At 43.4% G+C, this 22,632-nt stretch overlaps 1 protein-coding gene across 1 annotated transcript in view; it reads right to left on the bottom strand.

Moving 5' to 3' along the window:
- ADAM11 (ADAM metallopeptidase domain 11) overlaps window positions 1–22,632 on the bottom strand; it is a 148,543-nt gene that overhangs the window by 103,477 nt on the left and 22,434 nt on the right. The gene's annotated exons all lie outside the window — the stretch shown is intronic.

Here is a 22,632-nt window from a genome sequence, read left to right as displayed (position 1 = left end):
GAGGGGAATATGCCTTAGCCCCCCCTTCACATGTCCATATAAAAACGTACATTTGGCGTGGTCCATTTTGACCATCAGAGTTAATTTTAATCATCCATCCATGTGTACGTTTTTAAAAATGTACAGTGAAGGAAATAATTATTTGATCCCTTCCTGATTTTGTACATTTGTCTACTGACAAAGACATGAACAAACTATAATTTTTAGGGTAGGTTAATTTTAACAGTAAAAGATAGAATATTCAAAATAAAATCCAGAAAATTACATTGTATAAATTCTATAAATTTATTTGCATTTTGCAGACAGAAATAAGTATTTGATCCCCCACCAACCATTAAGAGTTCTGGCTCCTACAGACCACTTAGACGCTCCTAATCAACTCATTACCTGCATTAAAGACAGCTGTCTTAAAGTGTCACCTGTATAAAGGACTCATGTCCACAGACTCAATTAATCAGTAAGACTCTAACCTCTACAACATGGGCAACACCAAAGAGCTTTCTAAGGATGTCAGGGAAAAGATCATAGACCTCCACAAGGCTGGAATGGGCTACAAAACCATAAGTAAGACGCTGGGTGAGAAGGAGTCAGCTGTTGGTGCAATAGTAAGAAAATGGAAGACATACAAAATGAGTGTCAATCGACATTAATCTGGGGCACCATGCGACATTTCACCTCGTGGGGTATCCAGGATCATGAGGAAGGTGAGAGATCAGCCTAAAACTACACGGTGGGAACTTGTTAACGATCTCAAGGCAGCTGAGACCACTGTCACCAAGAAAACCATTGGTAACAGATTACCCCGTAATGGCTTAAAATCCTGCAGCGCTTGCAAAATCCCACTGCTCAAGAAGGCACATGTGTAGACCCATCTGAGGTTTTCCAATGAACACCTGGATGATTCTAACTGAGAGTGATTGGGAGAAATCCTGTGGTCAGAGGAGACAAAAATTGAGCTCTTTGGCATTAACTCAACTCACCGTGTTTGGAGGAAGAAAAATGCTGCCTATGACCCAAAGAATACTGTTCCCACTGTCAAGCATGGCAGTGGAAACAATTTTTTTGGGAGTGTTTCTCTGCTAAGAACAAGTAAGAAAGAGAAAAGCGGTGTGTAAAAATAATTGAGATCACACCACTTTTCTCTTTCTTACTTGATGTTACAATTTTTGGTGTGTTAATTTGTTTTGATCCCCCTAGATATCTATGGTGCCCTCAAAAAACTGTGGTTTGTTGTTTCTCTGCTAAGGGCTCAGGACTACTTCACCACTTCAATGGGACAATGGATGGAGCCATGGACTGAGTGACAACCTTCTTCCCTCCACCAGGAACTTAAAAATAGGTCGTGGCTGGGTCTTCCAGCACAAAAATGTCCCAAAACATACAGCCAAGATAACAAAGGAGTGGCTCAAAAAGCACACTAAGGTCATGGACTGGCCTCTCCGGTCTCCAGACCATAATCCCATAGAAAACCTATGGAGGGAGCTGAAGCTCCGATTTGCAAAGCGACAGCCTCAAAATCTTGATGATTTGATGATTGATTGATGAATGATTTAGAGATAATCTGCAAAGAGGAGTGGATCAAAATTCCTCCTGACATGTGCGCAAACCTCATCATCAACTACAAAAAACGTCTGATTGCTGTTCTTGCCAACAAGGGTTTTGCCACCAAGTAGTAAGTCCTGTTTGCCAGAGGGATCAAATACTTATTTCTCGCTGCAAAATGCAAATAACTTTATACACTTTACACAATGAGATTTTCTGGATTTTATTTTGGATATTTTATCTCTCACAGTTAAAATTAACCTACCCTTAAAATTTTAGACTGTTCATGTCTTTGTCAGAGGGCAAACTTACAAAATCCGCAAGGGATCAAATAATTATGTCCTTCACTGTATGTCATCTGTATTTTTTCCAGTATGGATAAAGAAAATTAAATTACAAAACAAACTTCTGTACTTTCAAAGTGAAACACATACGGTACACGGATGAAGTCCGTGAGCTGTACGTGTTTATACAAACCCCATATGCTTGTATTGGCCCTAGTCATCACTGCTATCGGAAAAAAACGGACTTGTATCTGTGTGGTTCACACGGACAAACGCATGGCTCACACAAACACATGGTTTGTGTGAAACCGCGGGCATGTGAAGATCGCCGTAGGTTACAATAGGTATGTGTGGTATCTGTGAAAAAAGTGTACAACAGTGGGAGGGGAGGGCACCAAAACAGATTAATGAACAATATGAGGGGATCAAAGCCACTTAGCACATTAGAAAACTAGTATGCATCAACAAGAGAAAAGAATGTGCGAAAAAAGTGGGATCACCACAATGAATAAATATACAAAAATATCTTTATTATAGAAATAGGCACAAATACCAACAACCGATTAAAATCAATTAAAAAAGCAAAACAGCTTATGGGAAACACACATACTGAGAGTGCCAATGGTCTGACACCCAAAGAATACCTCACACCCTCAAAGAGCCCCAACCCCACAAACATATAATAATGCAATGATTTAAGACACAGTGTCCATAAACTGGGATCACCAAATAAGCAGATGGAAAATGCAAAATCAATCAGACAGATCAGAGTCCCAGTAGATGCCGTGGTGGTTTGGCAATGCAGCAATGTCGCCACCAATAAGCATGATTTAAAGCAAAAATAGCCCATACAATACCACCTACGGATGGACACACAACGGGGTGCAGGCAAGGAGTGGAGGGGTGAGGTATGAGCCCCACGCGTATCGCTACAAACAAGGTGTAGCTTCCTCAGGGGAGATGTGCAATGATGGAAGCAATGTGCCTTTTTATTTAGTACAACATAATTAGAACATAATTACTAAATTGCCTACCAGCGTGTGGAGAAAGAGGCAAGGAAAGGTTGCTGTGGAAATGGAAGACGCCCGATGGAAGCTGCCATTTTGCCACGTGATCACAGTCATGTGAATGGGAAAGAGCCACAGGAAATGTAGTATGCGCATGCGTTAGCAACATCAAATAGCAGGCGGCGTAGATAATCATGCTAGCAGCGTAAAGCATCGTAGCCGGCGCGTGCGCAATAAGCAGATGCTGAAATAGATGGTCCCCACACATATTCCACCAACTAGTGTGAAGAATACCACTAGTTGCGCAAATATCGTAACCGGCGCATGCGCAATAAGCTGAAACGCCGAAAACAAGCAGAATGCCAAGATAAGTTGTTACTGCGCATATTCAACCACCCACGAGCTATATTTAGATTTAAACACAGGTGCCATATAGGCTATTGTTTTACATTATTTGGGAGAAGAAACAAAAATCAAAAATACAAATGGATCAATACAAATAATATGTAATATCAACAAAATATAACTCAGTGGTTAATAAAACATGGAATAAATCACCTTTTTTTGCCATATAAAGCCCACCAAATCTTATCATATGGTGCAACCATGGTCATATTACAGGCACTAAAGGGCCATTAAGCAGCATGTAATGCTATATAGAACCATATAATGTACCAATGACAGAGAGATATGAAAATATGTACAAGCCTGCACCCTTTCTGCATACAGGACCAGGCAAACCGGAAAATCAAGCAGTTTGTTTACATACATAGGCTGCTGCACATACATGCATTACCCAAAATATATATAATGTACCGGATCACGTGGCAAAAGACAAACAGGGGGTGAAGGGGGTATATATACAGACAAAGCATTACAGATACAGTAATACAAAAAAATATACAAAAAAAAAAAAAAATAAAAATAAAAAAAAAAAATAAATAAAAAATAATGAAGGTCAAACAAGAAGACTCAATCCAATTCCTTTCTTCTTAACGTTGTAACCATGGAAATGTCAAGATGCAGGCGATCCAGCAATCCATCCTATCGATTTTTAAACAGGAAAACTGCCAACTAGGATAGAATGTAAGAATAATTTAGTAAAGCTGGAACAAGAAAACAACAAGAAGAGGCCAACAATGGAGACCCCCAAAAAAATTTTTTTCGAAGAAAAAGAAAGAGAAAGGCGCCCCGACCACCCTGGATAGAATAAGATAACCAGAGAAACCCATCCAATCATGTGGAGATGGGCCATACCCGAAGGCCAGAAAAGAACACCGAAACCCAAACTGAGCGTTGAACCAATGCTGCAAAACAATGTGGCAACGTGGACAAAGGCCCAATAATCAAATAATGTATAAAAAGGCCCCTTGTCCACGGTGCCGTCCATGAAAAAATCACAGACGCCATTCTTATTTCTTGTAGAAGCCTGTGAACAGAAGCTCCTCATTTAGTCCGTTAGGAGAAAGGCTCCGTAATTGGTAGATCCATCTTGCCTCTCTTCTCAACAATTCATCCGACAATCTACCTCCACGAATGTTAGAGGGCACGGACTCCAACACCAAAATCCGGACACCCTGTAGCGAGCCATTATGCATTTCCAAAAAATGTTTTGCCACTGATGTGATAGGCTTACCTTGGGCCTGATCTTTCTTTGCTCGTCCAATATCCGAGAAGTGGTGCTGTATCCGCCGTCGAAGCTCCTGAGTGGTCTGCCCCACATATAGTTTCGGACAACCACATGTGAAGACATATACCACGTTCCTCGTCCGGCAATTGGAATAAATCTTAGTCGTTATGGACCCTGGAAAGATGGAAATTTCAATGCGTCTATTGGCAGCCATAAAGGGACAAATAGTACAATCTCCACAGGGAAAAGAGCCAATCAATCTGTGCCCTCGACCCAAGGAGACGGTAGGCCTAAGAAAATGGCTGGAGGAGAGGATATCTTTTAAATTCTTGGCCCGTTTTGCGGTAAGCTTAGGGCGGGTACTGATAAATGGAACCAACCTGGGTTCGCTCAGTAGTATATCCCAATTCTTCTCCAAAATCCGCCAAATCTTATCCCAATGGTTGTTATACGCAGTGGTGAGATTGATGGTGCAAGGCTCACTGCGTTGTTTGCCCCGAAAGGTATCAGACCTCGGAATATTGGCAGAATGTTCAAAAGCCTTTGTAACCACTTTGCGGGGATAGCCTCTTTGAAGAAAGCGTGTGGTGAGTGCCTGAGCTTCGTTCCTGAAAGTGATGGAATTAGTACAATTGCGGCGTACCCTGAGGAATTGACCCCTGGGTATGCCATCACGCACATGCCTGGGGTGGAAAGATGAATAGTGTAATACACTATTGGTCGCAGTCTGTTTCCGAAACAGGGAGGTAACAACACGATTTCCTTCCAAGGAGATCTTCAAGTCAAGAAAGTCCACAGAAATGGTCGAAATACTCGATGAGAGCCTAATGTGCCATGGATTATCATTGAGTTGAGCGATGAATTCTTCACAGGATGATCGATCACCTGTCCAAAAAAACAAGACATCGTCTATATAACGAAACCATTTCACCACGTTGTGCTGGAAGGGGGCGGTGAGTGCCACATGTGTCCCCTCCCACCAACCCAGAAAAAGGTTGGCATAGGAGGGGGCACAACGGGCACCCATCGCGGTCCCAGAAACCTGCTTGTAGAAAACACGATCAAAAACAAAAAAACTATTGTGTAGGACAAGTTGTAACAAATCCAAAAGAAAAGAATCATGCTTTCTGTCACCTGTGGACCGTCGATCAAAGAAGTAGGTGACTGCCTGAAGCCCCAAGTCATGTTCGATGCAGGTGTACAATGACTCGACGTCCATGGTGACCAATAAAGTACCAGCATTCAGTTCAACTTGTTCCAATTGGGTGATGAGATGTGAAGAGTCCCTGACGTAAGAGTCGAGAGCAAAAACATAAGGCTGCAAATAAAAATCCAGGTAAACACACACACGTTCATAAAGACCCCCTATGCCCGAAATTATTGGCCTACCAGGTGGGTCCACCAAGGACTTGTGCACCTTGGGGAGCATATAAAATGTGGGTGTGATGGGAAAACGTGTTGTGAGAAATTCTCTTTCACGTTTAGAAATTATGCCCAAATCAAAAGCTCGACCCAATAGTCTGTCCAACCGTTTTTTATAGGAATCAGTGGGATCCGAAGGGAGAACCGCATAGGAGGTTGAGTTCTTAAGCTGCCTATGGGCTTCCTTGGTATATAGATCAACAGGCCACAACACCACATTTCCTCCTTTATCAGCCTCTCTTACAATGAAGGTGTTATTCTTTTTAAGATCAGACAAGGCTCTCTGTTCAGCAGCAGTAAGATTGTTCTGCTGGAAAGGAACAATCTTAAGTTTCTGTATGTCACGACATGTTGTCTCATAGAAAATTTGTACTGCTGGGAACAGAGAGAAGGAGGGTGTGGCTTGTGATGGTAAGCGGGATGTAAACGGGATCTTCTTACCTCCTAGGTCCCCACTTTCTTCCAACAGATCCAGCAAATCACGGAAGACTTGTCTATCCTCTGCAGGTAGAGTATCAACGACACCTGGTTGATGATATAAAAGTTTGAAGACCAATTGCCTGCAGAAGAGGTATACATCCTTGGTGAGCTCAAATTTGTCAAGCACTTTAGTGGGCGAAAAGGAAAGGCCTTTGGATAGAAGGCTGACTTCATCAACAGACAAATGGTAATCAGTCAAATTAATGATCTGCAAGTTACCTTGTGGATCAATCTCTGGGTCAGCACACAAAGTGCTTGATTCCATCACCATTTCTTCCTGGTATTGTGCCTGGTCACCCTGTTGGACGATGGAAGCCACTGTTTGCGTTTCGTTTGGTTCAACACAGCACCTGATGGATTTGCTGGATTTGCGTCTGCCTCGTCGGGTGGGCCTTCTCGATCGCTGGTGTCCGAGGACAAAAAATCACTGGAGGACAAGTCCCTAGATGACATATTGGAAGGAGTGTGACCCATTCCACCAGGCCTCCGGGACCTCTGGTTGCCATGGTGTGTCCACCTGAAGGCGGAGCCATTCTCAAAATCTTTCTTATCCCTAAAAAACTTTTGTTTTTTGCCCTTGATAATATCCCTTTCATACTTATCGACAGATTCCTTAAGTTGTTGTTGGAAGGGAAGAACCTGCACATTTAAGTCAAAGGTTTTAAGCTTGGATTCGCTGGTTCTAATCTTATCCTTGATGTTATTAAGGATAACCCTATCATGCTCAATGAGCATGTTGAGAATAATAGCTGAGCATTTTAAAAGTCCAGCTTCCCAAATACTCTTGAACTCCCCATCGGGCTCCCATGCTGGAAAGATTTGCACCCGTAAACCCCTGGGCACAATCCCCATCTTCAAATACTCCTCAAGAGTCTTAATATTCCACCAAATTTTGGTGACTGATTTATGCAAATTAGTAAGTTCAATAGTGAGCTGCTGGAAAGAATCCTGAACAACCACGTCAGGAGCTGACCCAAATAAATCAACAGACTGATTGTTCCAAGCAGCCTCCCTAGCCTCTAAATCCATGCTGTACAAAAGGCAAATACAACAATCAACAACACATGTGCCACACTCCCAGGAAAGAAGGAGAAAGACCTTCACAGCTAAAACTGTGTACAACAGTGGGAGGGGAGGGCACCAAAACAGATTAATGAACAATATGAGGGGATCAAAGCCACTTAGCACATTAGAAAACTAGTATGCATCAACAAGAGAAAAGAATGTGCGAAAAAAGTGGGATCACCACAATGAATAAATATACAAAAATATCTTTATTATAGAAATAGGCACAAATACCAACAACCGATTAAAATCAATTAAAAAAGCAAAACAGCTTATGGGAAACACACATACTGAGAGTGCCAATGGTCTGACACCCAAAGAATACCTCACACCCTCAAAGAGCCCCAACCCCACAAACATTTAATAATGCAATGATTTAAGACACAGTGTCCATAAACTGGGACCACCAAATAAGCAGATGGAAAATGCAAAATCAATCAGACAGATCAGAGTCCCAGTAGATGCCGTGGTGGTTTGGCAATGCAGCAATGTCGCCACCAATAAGCATGATTTAAAGCAAAAATAGCCCATACAATACCACCTACGGATGGACACACAACGGGGTGCAGGCAAGGAGTGGAGGGGTGAGGTATGAGCCCCACGCGTATCGCTACAAACAAGGTGTAGCTTCCTCAGGGGAGATGTGCAATGATGGAAGCAATGTGCCTTTTTATTTAGTACAACATAATTAGAACATAATTACTAAATTGCCTACCAGCGTGTGGAGAAAGAGGCAAGGAAAGGTTGCTGTGGAAATGGAAGACGCCCGATGGAAGCTGCCATTTTGCCACGTGATCACAGTCATGTGAATGGGAAAGAGCCACAGGAAATGTAGTATGCGCATGCGTTAGCAACATCAAATAGCAGGCGGCGTAGATAATCATGCTAGCAGCGTAAAGCATCGTAGCCGGCGCGTGCGCAATAAGCAGATGCTGAAATAGATGGTCCCCACACATATTCCACCAACTAGTGTGAAGAATACCACTAGTTGCGCAAATATCGTAACCGGCGCATGCGCAATAAGCTGAAACGCCGAAAACAAGCAGAATGCCAAGATAAGTTGTTACTGCGCATATTCAACCACCCACGAGCTATATTTAGATTTAAACACAGGTGCCATATAGGCTATTGTTTTACATTATTTGGGAGAAGAAACAAAAATCAAAAATACAAATGGATCAATACAAATAATATGTAATATCAACAAAATTTAACTCAGTGGTTAATAAAACATGGAATAAATCACCTTTTTTTGCCATATAAAGCCCACCAAATCTTATCATATGGTGCAACCATGGTCATATTACAGGCACTAAAGGGCCATTAAGCAGCATGTAATGCTATATAGAACCATATAATGTACCAATGACAGAGAGATATGAAAATATGTACAAGCCTGCACCCTTTCTGCATACAGGACCAGGCAAACCGGAAAATCAAGCAGTTTGTTTACATACATAGGCTGCTGCACATACATGCATTACCCAAAATATATATAATGTACCGGATCACGTGGCAAAAGACAAACAGGGGGTGAAGGGGGTATATATACAGACAAAGCATTACAGATACAGTAATACAAAAAAATATACAAAAAAAAAAAAAAAAAATAAAAATAAAAAAAAAAATAAATAAAAAATAATGAAGGTCAAACAAGAAGACTCAATCCAATTCCTTTCTTCTTAACGTTGTAACCATGGAAATGTCAAGATGCAGGCGATCCAGCAATCCATCCTATCGATTTTTAAACAGGAAAACTGCCAACTAGGATAGAATGTAAGAATAAATTTTTTTGGGGGTCTCCATTGTTGGCCTCTTCTTGTTGTTTTCTTGTTCCAGCTTTACTAAATTATTCTTACATTCTATCCTAGTTGGCAGTTTTCCTGTTTAAAAATCGATAGGATGGATTGCTGGATCGCCTGCATCTTGACATTTCCATGGTTACAACGTTAAGAAGAAAGGAATTGGATTGAGTCTTCTTGTTTGACCTTCATTATTTTTTATTTATTTTTTTTTTTATTTTTATTTTTTTTTTTTTTTGTATATTTTTTGTATTACTGTATCTGTAATGCTTTGTCTGTATATATACCCCCTTCACCCCCTGTTTGTCTTTTGCCACGTGATCCGGTACATTATATATATTTTGGGTAATGCATGTATGTGCAGCAGCCTATGTATGTAAACAAACTGCTTGATTTTCCGGTTTGCCTGGTCCTGTATGCAGAAAGGGTGCAGGCTTGTACATATTTTCATATCTCTCTGTCATTGGTACATTATATGGTTCTATATAGCATTACATGCTGCTTAATGGCCCTTTAGTGCCTGTAATATGACCATGGTTGCACCATATGATAAGATTTGGTGGGCTTTATATGGCAAAAAAAGGTGATTTATTCCATGTTTTATTAACCACTGAGTTAAATTTTGTTGATATTACATATTATTTGTATTGATCCATTTGTATTTTTGATTTTTGTTTCTTCTCCCAAATAATGTAAAACAATAGCCTATATGGCACCTGTGTTTAAATCTAAATATAGCTCGTGGGTGGTTGAATATGCGCAGTAACAACTTATCTTGGCATTCTGCTTGTTTTCGGCGTTTCAGCTTATTGCGCATGCGCCGGTTACGATATTTGCGCAACTAGTGGTATTCTTCACACTAGTTGGTGGAATATGTGTGGGGACCATCTATTTCAGCATCTGCTTATTGCGCACGCGCCGGCTACGATGCTTTACGCTGCTAGCATGATTATCTACGCCGCCTGCTATTTGATGTTGCTAACGCATGCGCATACTACATTTCCTGTGGCTCTTTCCCATTCACATGACTGTGATCACGTGGCAAAATGGCAGCTTCCATCGGGCGTCTTCCATTTCCACAGCAACCTTTCCTTGCCTCTTTCTCCACACGCTGGTAGGCAATTTAGTAATTATGTTCTAATTATGTTGTACTAAATAAAAAGGCACATTGCTTCCATCATTGCACATCTCCCCTGAGGAAGCTACACCTTGTTTGTAGCGATACGCGTGGGGCTCATACCTCACCCCTCCACTCCTTGCCTGCACCCCGTTGTGTGTCCATCCGTAGGTGGTATTGTATGGGCTATTTTTGCTTTAAATCATGCTTATTGGTGGCGACATTGCTGCATTGCCAAACCACCACGGCATCTACTGGGACTCTGATCTGTCTGATTGATTTTGCATTTTCCATCTGCTTATTTGGTGGTCCCAGTTTATGGACACTGTGTCTTAAATCATTGCATTATTAAATGTTTGTGGGGTTGGGGCTCTTTGAGGGTGTGAGGTATTCTTTGGGTGTCAGACCATTGGCACTCTCAGTATGTGTGTTTCCCATAAGCTGTTTTGCTTTTTTAATTGATTTTAATCGGTTGTTGGTATTTGTGCCTATTTCTATAATAAAGATATTTTTGTATATTTATTCATTGTGGTGATCCCACTTTTTTCGCACATTCTTTTCTCTTGTTGATGCATACTAGTTTTCTAATGTGCTAAGTGGCTTTGATCCCCTCATATTGTTCATTAATCTGTTTTGGTGCCCTCCCCTCCCACTGTTGTACACAGTTTTAGCTGTGAAGGTCTTTCTCCTTCTTTCCTGGGAGTGTGGCACATGTGTTGTTGATTGTTGTATTTGCCTTTTGTACAGCATGGATTTAGAGGCTAGGGAGGCTGCTTGGAACAATCAGTCTGTTGATTTATTTGGGTCAGCTCCTGACGTGGTTGTTCAGGATTCTTTCCAGCAGCTCACTATTGAACTTACTAATTTGCATAAATCAGTCACCAAAATTTGGTGGAATATTAAGACTCTTGAGGAGTATTTGAAGATGGGGATTGTGCCCAGGGGTTTACGGGTGCAAATCTTTCCAGCATGGGAGCCCGATGGGGAGTTCAAGAGTATTTGGGAAGCTGGACTTTTAAAATGCTCAGCTATTATTCTCAACATGCTCATTGAGCATGATAGGGTTATCCTTAATAACATCAAGGATAAGATTAGAACCAGCGAATCCAAGCTTAAAACCTTTGACTTAAATGTGCAGGTTCTTCCCTTCCAACAACAACTTAAGGAATCTGTCGATAAGTATGAAAGGGATATTATCAAGGGCAAAAAACAAAAGTTTTTTAGGGATAAGAAAGATTTTGAGAATGGCTCCGCCTTCAGGTGGACACACCATGGCAACCAGAGGTCCCGGAGGCCTGGTGGAATGGGTCACACTCCTTCCAATATGTCATCTAGGGACTTGTCCTCCAGTGATTTTTTGTCCTCGGACACCAGCGATCGAGAAGGCCCACCCGACGAGGCAGACGCAAATCCAGCAAATCCATCAGGTGCTGTGTTGAACCAAACGAAACGCAAACAGTGGCTTCCATCGTCCAACAGGGTGACCAGGCACAATACCAGGAAGAAATGGTGATGGAATCAAGCACTTTGTGTGCTGACCCAGAGATTGATCCACAAGGTAACTTGCAGATCATTAATTTGACTGATTACCATTTGTCTGTTGATGAAGTCAGCCTTCTATCCAAAGGCCTTTCCTTTTCGCCCACTAAAGTGCTTGACAAATTTGAGCTCACCAAGGATGTATACCTCTTCTGCAGGCAATTGGTCTTCAAACTTTTATATCATCAACCAGGTGTCGTTGATACTCTACCTGCAGAGGATAGACAAGTCTTCCGTGATTTGCTGGATCTGTTGGAAGAAAGTGGGGACCTAGGAGGTAAGAAGATCCCGTTTACATCCCGCTTACCATCACAAGCCACACCCTCCTTCTCTCTGTTCCCAGCAGTACAAATTTTCTATGAGACAACATGTCGTGACATACAGAAACTTAAGATTGTTCCTTTCCAGCAGAACAATCTTACTGCTGCTGAACAGAGAGCCTTGTCTGATCTTAAAAAGAATAACACCTTCATTGTAAGAGAGGCTGATAAAGGAGGAAATGTGGTGTTGTGGCCTGTTGATCTATATACCAAGGAAGCCCATAGGCAGCTTAAGAACTCAACCTCCTATGCGGTTCTCCCTTCGGATCCCACTGATTCCTATAAAAAACGGTTGGACAGACTATTGGGTCGAGCTTTTGATTTGGGCATAATTTCTAAACGTGAAAGAGAATTTCTCACAACACGTTTTCCCATCACACCCACATTTTATATGCTCCCCAAGGTGCACAAGTCCTTGGTGGACCCACCTGGTAGGCCAATAATTTCGGGCATAGGGGGTCTTTATGAACGTGTGTGTGTTTACCTGGATTTTTATTTGCAGCCTTATGTTTTTGCTCTCGACTCTTACGTCAGGGACTCTTCACATCTCATCACCCAATTGGAACAAGTTGAACTGAATGCTGGTACTTTATTGGTCACCATGGACGTCGAGTCATTGTACACCTGCATCGAACATGACTTGGGGCTTCAGGCAGTCACCTACTTCTTTGATCGACGGTCCACAGGTGACAGAAAGCATGATTCTTTTCTTTTGGATTTGTTACAACTTGTCCTACACAATAGTTTTTTTGTTTTTGATCGTGTTTTCTACAAGCAGGTTTCTGGGACCGCGATGGGTGCCCGTTGTGCCCCCTCCTATGCCAACCTTTTTCTGGGTTGGTGGGAGGGGACACATGTGGCACTCACCGCCCCCTTCCAGCACAACGTGGTGAAATGGTTTCGTTATATAGACGATGTCTTGTTTTTTTGGACAGGTGATCGATCATCCTGTGAAGAATTCATCGCTCAACTCAATGATAATCCATGGCACATTAGGCTCTCATCGAGTATTTCGACCATTTCTGTGGACTTTCTTGACTTGAAGATCTCCTTGGAAGGAAATCGTGTTGTTACCTCCCTGTTTCGGAAACAGACTGCGACCAATAGTGTATTACACTATTCATCTTTCCACCCCAGGCATGTGCGTGATGGCATACCCAGGGGTCAATTCCTCAGGGTACGCCGCAATTGTACTAATTCCATCACTTTCAGGAACGAAGCTCAGGCACTCACCACACGCTTTCTTCAAAGAGGCTATCCCCGCAAAGTGGTTACAAAGGCTTTTGAACATTCTGCCAATATTCCGAGGTCTGATACCTTTCGGGGCAAACAACGCAGTGAGCCTTGCACCATCAATCTCACCACTGCGTATAACAACCATTGGGATAAGATTTGGCGGATTTTGGAGAAGAATTGGGATATACTACTGAGCGAACCCAGGTTGGTTCCATTTATCAGTACCCGCCCTAAGCTTACCGCAAAACGGGCCAAGAATTTAAAAGATATCCTCTCCTCCAGCCATTTTCTTAGGCCTACCGTCTCCTTGGGTCGAGGGCACAGATTGATTGGCTCTTTTCCCTGTGGAGATTGTACTATTTGTCCCTTTATGGCTGCCAATAGACGCATTGAAATTTCCATCTTTCCAGGGTCCATAACGACTAAGATTTATTCCAATTGCCGGACGAGGAACGTGGTATATGTCTTCACATGTGGTTGTCCGAAACTATATGTGGGGCAGACCACTCAGGAGCTTCGACGGCGGATACAGCACCACTTCTCGGATATTGGACGAGCAAAGAAAGATCAGGCCCAAGGTAAGCCTATCACATCAGTGGCAAAACATTTTTTGGAAATGCATAATGGCTCGCTACAGGGTGTCCGGATTTTGGTGTTGGAGTCCGTGCCCTCTAACATTCGTGGAGGTAGATTGTCGGATGAATTGTTGAGAAGAGAGGCAAGATGGATCTACCAATTACGGAGCCTTTCTCCTAACGGACTAAATGAGGAGCTTCTGTTCACAGGCTTCTACAAGAAATAAGAATGGCGTCTGTGATTTTTTCATGGACGGCACCGTGGACAAGGGGCCTTTTTATACATTATTTGATTATTGGGCCTTTGTCCACGTTGCCACATTGTTTTGCAGCATTGGTTCAACGCTCAGTTTGGGTTTCGGTGTTCTTTTCTGGCCTTCGGGTATGGCCCATCTCCACATGATTGGATGGGTTTCTCTGGTTATCTTATTCTATCCAGGGTGGTCGGGGCGCCTTTCTCTTTCTTTTTCTTCGAAAAAAATTTTTTTGGGGGTCTCCATTGTTGGCCTCTTCTTGTTGTTTTCTTGTTCCAGCTTTACTAAATTATTCTTACATTCTATCCTAGTTGGCAGTTTTCCTGTTTAAAAATCGATAGGATGGATTGCTGGATCGCCTGCATCTTGACATTTCCATGGTTACAACGTTAAGAAGAAAGGAATTGGATTGAGTCTTCTTGTTTGACCTTCATTATTTTTTATTTATTTTTTTTTTTATTTTTATTTTTATTTTTTTTTTTTTTGTATATTTTTTGTATTACTGTATCTGTAATGCTTTGTCTGTATATATACCCCCTTCACCCCCTGTTTGTCTTTTGCCACGTGATCCGGTACATTATATATATTTTGGGTAATGCATGTATGTGCAGCAGCCTATGTATGTAAACAAACTGCTTGATTTTCCGGTTTGCCTGGTCCTGTATGCAGAAAGGGTGCAGGCTTGTACATATTTTCATATCTCTCTGTCATTGGTACATTATATGGTTCTATATAGCATTACATGCTGCTTAATGGCCCTTTAGTGCCTGTAATATGACCATGGTTGCACCATATGATAAGATTTGGTGGGCTTTATATGGCAAAAAAAGGTGATTTATTCCATGTTTTATTAACCACTGAGTTATATTTTGTTGATATTACATATTATTTGTATTGATCCATTTGTATTTTTGATTTTTGTTTCTTCTCCCAAACAATGTAAAACAATAGCCTATATGGCACCTGTGTTTAAATCTAAATATAGCTCGTGGGTGGTTGAATATGCGCAGTAACAACTTATCTTGGCATTCTGCTTGTTTTCGGCGTTTCAGCTTATTGCGCATGCGCCGGTTACGATATTTGCGCAACTAGTGGTATTCTTCACACTAGTTGGTGGAATATGTGTGGGGACCATCTATTTCAGCATCTGCTTATTGCGCACGCGCCGGCTACGATGCTTTACGCTGCTAGCATGATTATCTACGCCGCCTGCTATTTGATGTTGCTAACGCATGCGCATACTACATTTCCTGTGGCTCTTTCCCATTCACATGACTGTGATCACGTGGCAAAATGGCAGCTTCCATCGGGCGTCTTCCATTTCCACAGCAACCTTTCCTTGCCTCTTTCTCCACACGCTGGTAGGCAATTTAGTAATTATGTTCTAATTATGTTGTACTAAATAAAAAGGCACATTGCTTCCATCATTGCACATCTCCCCTGAGGAAGCTACACCTTGTTTGTAGCGATACGCGTGGGGCTCATACCTCACCCCTCCACTCCTTGCCTGCACCCCGTTGTGTGTCCATCCGTAGGTGGTATTGTATGGGCTATTTTTGCTTTAAATCATGCTTATTGGTGGCGACATTGCTGCATTGCCAAACCACCACGGCATCTACTGGGACTCTGATCTGTCTGATTGATTTTGCATTTTCCATCTGCTTATTTGGTGGTCCCAGTTTATGGACACTGTGTCTTAAATCATTGCATTATTAAATGTTTGTGGGGTTGGGGCTCTTTGAGGGTGTGAGGTATTCTTTGGGTGTCAGACCATTGGCACTCTCAGTATGTGTGTTTCCCATAAGCTGTTTTGCTTTTTTAATTGATTTTAATCGGTTGTTGGTATTTGTGCCTATTTCTATAATAAAGATATTTTTGTATATTTATTCATTGTGGTGATCCCACTTTTTTCGCACATTCTTTTCTCTTGTTGATGTATCTGTGAAAAAAGTGTTACACATAAGGATACCACATGTACCGGAAACACTGATGTGTGAAGGGGGCCTTAGTGAGGGGGAAACAGGTGGGGGGATCACACAAATGCTCTATAGCTGAAGGAGTCATCGGGTCAAAAAAATAATACAGCTTAAAGGGGTTCAGGACATTGCAGGACCTTGGGTATCCATGCTAACTGCTAACATCCAACTAACTGACTGTGACTATATGCATGGTCGTAACTATGGATACCTAAGGTCCTGTAATGCCCTGAACAGGAGGTAGGCGACATTGTAAATCAGAAGAACTATACTACATTTCTAATTGGAGGTATTTGCTAATATAATTATTACACCTACTACATATTAGGACAGGATCTTGGAAATGGGAATACCCCTTTAATTAATGTATAAAAACAAGTGATGAAATGTTAGACTATACTTAGTGTTTCACCATTTCTACGTTTTTTGTTTACTGTCAGTGAATGAACATATAACTTCAGACGAGTGAGTCCATGCCATGTAAATACAATCAGCTCAGATTTTACTCCTACGGGCTCTTCCACACATCAGCTTGTTTGGTACGTGTGCGATCCATTATTTTTGCAGACACCTCACGTACCCGTTATAATGAAGGGCCTTTTCATGTGTCCTTTTTTCTGCATAATGATTGCCTGCAAAAAGAAAGGATAATTTGCAGGATGGAGAAGAAAGGGTTAAACCTGCGCTGCCGTGAAAAGACCAACTAGTCCTGTTAACTTGAAAAGTGATTGATTTCTACGCGTTTCGGAGACAAAAAAATCTTCTTCAGGAAAAATCACTGACGTAATTATTCCTGAAGGAGATTTTTGTCTCCGAAACGCATAGCAATAAATCACTGTTTAAGTCAACATGACTTATTAATCTTTTCACTAAAGTGTCGGTTTAACCCTTTCCACTCCATGGTGCCAGGGCCGCGGCAGCCATCTCTGTCTCCTGTATTCTACTATAGTGGTTGTGACTTCTCACAATCTGACTAGGTGAGCAATTCCTGGTATATTTCTCAATCTGTGTAATAGGATAAGATCCTATTTGTGCCATTTATCTTTCCAGTACATTATCATGTAAAAGGAATGGAACATAGACATGTGAAACTTTGATCCACGATCAAACTCACCAAGGCAAATCAATGGCCCAGTGGATAAAAAAAAACAGATGTCATCCATGCAGTGTTGGACTGGGGTGCCAAAGACCCAGCAGTAACATTGACTCTGAGGGCCCACAGTTCATCTAAATGCAATGTTTTATTACCCTCAATCAGAAAAGTACCTATTTGTCTATATAATAATACACTGAGTAGATTATTAAATGAATGATTGCTGCTTCTGTCTGTACTAAGTGAGTCAAGTTTATTTTGCCAAAGACAGCACAAATAGGGAGGTTGGGGCCCACTCCTGGACAGCGGCTGTGAGAGAACAGCACCCATTTTGTTCCTATAGTGTCCATCTTGACTTATAGCTAATGATGTCATAGGGTTCAGCTGGTCGAGGAAATTTCACATTTCTGTTCATGTCCCTACTGCTTTTATTGGCGCATAGTACAGAGTGAACTTATCCTTTGTGACCCTATATAAACTGGTCATATGTACTAATACAGAAGAATTCTTTGAGTACACCATACTAAAGGGCGCTTTACAGGCAGCGACATTGCTAGCGATGTCGCTCATGAAAGCACCCGCAAATCGCTGCCCGTGGCGCACAATATCGCTAGGACGCGTAACACGTACTTACCTCACTAGCAACGTCGCTGTGGGCGGCAAACAACCTCTTTTTTAAGGGGGAGGTTCGTGCGCCGTCATAATGTCGTCACACAGCGGCCCGCCAATAGAAGAGGAGGGGCGGAGAGCAGCCGCATTAACGACACGACCACCTCGTTGCCGGAGGACGCAGGTACGTTGTTGTTCGTCGTTCCCGGGGTGTCACACATAGCAATGTGTGCTGCCTCAGGAACGACGAACAACCTGCGTCCTGCACCAGCAACGATTTTTTGAAAATGAACGACGTGTCAACGAGCAACGATTAGGTGAGTATTTTTGATCGTTCGCGGTCGTTCGTAGGTGTCACACGCAACGACGTCGCTAACGAGGCCGGATGTGCGTCACAAATACCGTGACCCCAGCGATATTTCGATAGCGATGTGTGTGTGCTGTAATGACTTCCCAAGCGCTTGTAATACATATGTTATTAATTTGGAGTTCAAGAGGCATAGAAGGAATGTATTTCGCTCACAGGGGCCCACCTGTTCCCCTATGGGCCAGTCCAAGCCTGCATTTGTGTGTTGTGCGTATTTTACTGTTTAATGCATAGAAGAAGTTAAGCTAATTAGAAACTGTTTTAGTCATATGACAAAAACAGATCCGAGAAACATTGCAAAAACTGATACAATGACCAAAAGTGGGTCCAACATTAAAAAAAAAAAAAATACAAGGAACGTTTTTCACGTATGAAAAAAAAAACGTGTTAAACCAACCTAGGAATGTTGTTGGATCTCCTAGGAACCAGCAACTTCTGCTCCCTCCCTACATTCAGCGACCACAAGACTGCTGGCTTTCGAGGAGCAAGCATTATATGCAATTCTTGCTAGTTCAGGGCCTTGTATACAGCAATCAATAAGGCAGAGATGGTAATAAACTGTTTCTGTCTTCTCTATGTAGAATCAGGCGGTGTCTGACAGCCAGATACTGCTCCCTCAACTACACAACTTCACATTCTAATGCCTGCTTTACACGCTTCAATAAATCTTTCAATCCGTCGTCGGAGTCAAGTTGTAAGTGACGCAAATCCTGTATCGTTCGTGACGTATTTGCGTGTGACACCTACGTGCAATCAAGATTGAACGAAAATACGGTGATCGCATACACGTCGTTTATTCCTCATACATTGGACATTTTGTTGTATGAACCTAGTCAATTGTAACGTGTGACATCCCTCATACGATTTTGATGTCTGAGGCTATGTGCGCAGGTGTGCGCTCTGCACCGCAGCTTAAAAAAGGTCCGCTTCAGAGCGCAGCTGAAAAGCTGCGTTCTGAAGCGCCTCACAATGTCTGTCATTCACTAATCTCTGTCAGTCCGTCACTATCTCTGTCCCTCTCTCTCTGTCCATGTCAGTCTATCCCTCTTACCCCCCTCTCTCATACTCACCGATCTCCGATCCCCGGCCCGGCTCTGCACGGCATTCACACTGCTCCGGCGGCTTTTACTGTTTTGAAAAAGCCGGCCGCCCATTAAACAATCTCGTATTCCCTGCTTTCCCCGCCCACCGGCGCCTATGATTGGTTACAGTGAGACACGCCCCCCTGCTGAGTGACAGGTGTCACACTGCACCCAATCACAGCAGCCGGTGGGCGTGTCTATACTGTGCAGTGAAATAAATAATTAAATAATTAAAAAAAACAGCATGCGGTCCCCCCCAATTTTAAAACCAGCCAGATAAAGCCATACGGCTGAAGGCTGCTATTCTCAGGATGGGGAGCCCCACGTTATGGGGAGCCCCCCAGCCTAACAATATCAGTCAGCAGCCGCCCAGAATTGCCGCATACATTAGATGCGACAGTTCTGGGACTGTACCCGGCTCTTCCCGATTTGCCCTGGTGCGTTGGCAAATCGGGGTAATAAGGAGTTATTGGCAGCCCATAGCTGCCAATAAGTCCTAGATTAATCATGTCAGGCGTCTATGAGACACCTTCCATGATTAATCTGTAAATTACAGTAAATAAACACACACACGCCCGAAACAATCCTTTATTAGAAATAAAAAACACAAACATATACCCTGGTTAACCACTTTAATCAGCCCCAAAAAGCCCTCCATGTCCGGCGTACTCCAGGATGGTCCAGCGTCGCATGCAGCGCTGCTGCATGGAGGTGACCGGAGCTGCAGCAGACACAGCCGCTCCGGTCACCTCCACACAGCAAATGAAGACAGCCGCGCGATCAGCTGAGCTGTCACTGAGGTTACCCGCTGTCACTGGATCCAGCGGTGGATGCAGCGGTGGCCGCGGGTAACCTCAGTGACAGCTCAGCTGATCGCGCGATTTGGACTGAGAAAAAAATCGCAGATGAGAGCTGAATCATTGACTAACATGTGTCCGATTTCAATGCGAGTTTTTCTCGCATTGCTCTACTGCGAGAAACTCGCAAGTGAGAAGCAGCCCTAACACCGGAGGCCTGAGCACCTGCATACTTATTGTTAGTGTGTACAGGGGCACAGACTTCTCCTCTCCTACTCCAGTGTATTGGGGCCGCTCACTGCGAACAGGATTACAAAGCAGTGGAGGCCAATACTGTGGCCAGCACCAGTGAGCCCTTATATACATCATTCTAGAATACTGTATATAAGAGCCCAGGCCGCTCTGTATAACGTAAAAAAGACCTTTATTATACTTACCTGTGGGTGGCCCTCTATCTTCTTGCGATCGCTGTCCTCCTTCATAGCTCTGTGTGGATGACACATCCTATGTCATCCACACACATGCTTCCAATGCGCTCCAGTGCATGCGCATGTTGATCTGCCCCGCTGTGGGCAATGCAAAGTACTGTAATGCTCAGGTGCGAGGAAAGGTCAGCCGGGCAGATCAAAAGTGCGCTTGCACAGGAGCGCAATGAAGACCTCGTAGGATGTGTCATCCACATGTAGCTGGATGGAAAACGGCGGACTGCACAGTATAAAAGAGGCGCCGGACCGAGAATAACAACGCCCATCAGACCGGACCGCCCCACAGGTAAGTACAATGAAGGTCTTTTTCACGTTATTCAGAGTGGCCTGGGTACTTACATACAGTATTCTGGTATGCTTTATATAAGGGCTCACTGGTGACAAGTTCCCTCTAAAAGAGTTAAACAAGATGTCCCATTAACATTTTTATTTTATAAACGCTCATAATTATGTACATAATAATGTGTAAGTGCATTACAATATTTACCAATCACATTGTTTCCTGTGCCCCCGTTCCTCTTGTGGCCCACATGACCTGCAAACAGGCTCCCCAGCTCACATAGGGGTTTGTGTTTGAACCAGAAGTCGCTTTCTCAATGTAAGACTATACAGCTTATTTCTCAGGCTCCAAAGGCTTACATTGATGGAAGTAGCTCTGTCTTGTACAATGTAGCAAGAGCTAGCAAAGAAAAGGAACAGTCACGTGGGACCAAAGAGGTGCTGAAAACAGAAGGATGGAGATCGGCAAGTATTTTAATGGACGCACACGGAACACCCCATGGTGTCGGGAGTGTATTTGGGATTACTCATCACCGGGTCGATACGGGTCAGGGATGTCACGGGCGACCCTGCCAGCTTCGTGGCCCCGAGGTGTCCACAAAAAGGGGTTTAGGAGATGGGATGAAGATATTGGGAGTAGTAGTTGTCTCATGACGCCACCTGTGGTATGCGGCCAGGGATTAGCCGCTGATGCGGGTGCTGTCCTCTGGGGCGGATGGTGTTGCAGCTGGGATGGTTCAGCTCCCCACAGGTGGACAGGTGGAGCGGGCCCCAGGGAAGATGATGGGGTGGTAGTCTATGGTGTTGTACACTGGGGAGTGGGCTGAGGATGCCGACAGTAACTGGACACCACAGGCCGGTAGTTTGCTTTACCTTTACTGGTCAGATGTTATGGTTCCAGAGTTACAGTGGTCAGGTCAGCCGGGAAGCAGTGTTGAATCTCTCTTTGCCAGGTAGGTTGGAGGCCTTCCTTTGTGCGCTCTGAATGAGGGTCGCTGTGTCCTGAAGGAGCACATCGTCCCTCTTCCTAGATGTGATTTGCCTTGTCCCTTGTGGCGGGCAGCGTGAGCCGGATGTAGGGCCCGCTTGTATTTCTGCGGCCCCAGGCTCTATTATACTACTTCGCCTTGGGAGTCTCTGATGAGCTAGGAGATGTGGAATCTCCTGCCCTCCAGGTTTACTGCTGGGCCAACAGTTGAGGACCCCGGTGTCCTGATTCAGCGCTCGGTCCTGGAAAGCTTGCAGACTGCTCTCTAACAGCGACCGTTCTCTTTTCCTGCTACTCGAGTATGAGGTCTCTCTTCCTGTTCCTCTCTCTAACCCCTCGCCAGCCCAGAATGCACAGGGAAGCTCGCCCCAAGCAGGACTTGAGCTCCCCCTTCTGGCCTGAATTGGGAAGTGTTGTATGTGATTGTACCTCACATAGAGATCTCCCCGCTGCTTCCAGCATAGCATGTCCCTCCAGAGAGGAGAACAACGCCACTATGGCTCCCATGACCTCTGGGGTGCCACACACACATCACAAAGTAGAAGATTAAGATGGATTATAAATAGTGATGAGCGGACTCGGGTCCCTGTTATCTGGTTTTTAAAATCCGGTTCCGGGCCAGTTGCCACTACCCATATAAGTCTATGGGGACTAGAATCCAGTGATTAAAAATGTTGGTAGAA

This window comes from Anomaloglossus baeobatrachus, chromosome 5, assembly GCF_048569485.1.
Source record: "Anomaloglossus baeobatrachus isolate aAnoBae1 chromosome 5, aAnoBae1.hap1, whole genome shotgun sequence".
Classification (NCBI taxonomy): domain Eukaryota; kingdom Metazoa; phylum Chordata; class Amphibia; order Anura; family Aromobatidae; genus Anomaloglossus; species Anomaloglossus baeobatrachus.
The sequence above is the reverse complement of the archived record's forward strand: the minus strand, read 5'-3'. Positions and strand labels throughout refer to the sequence as shown.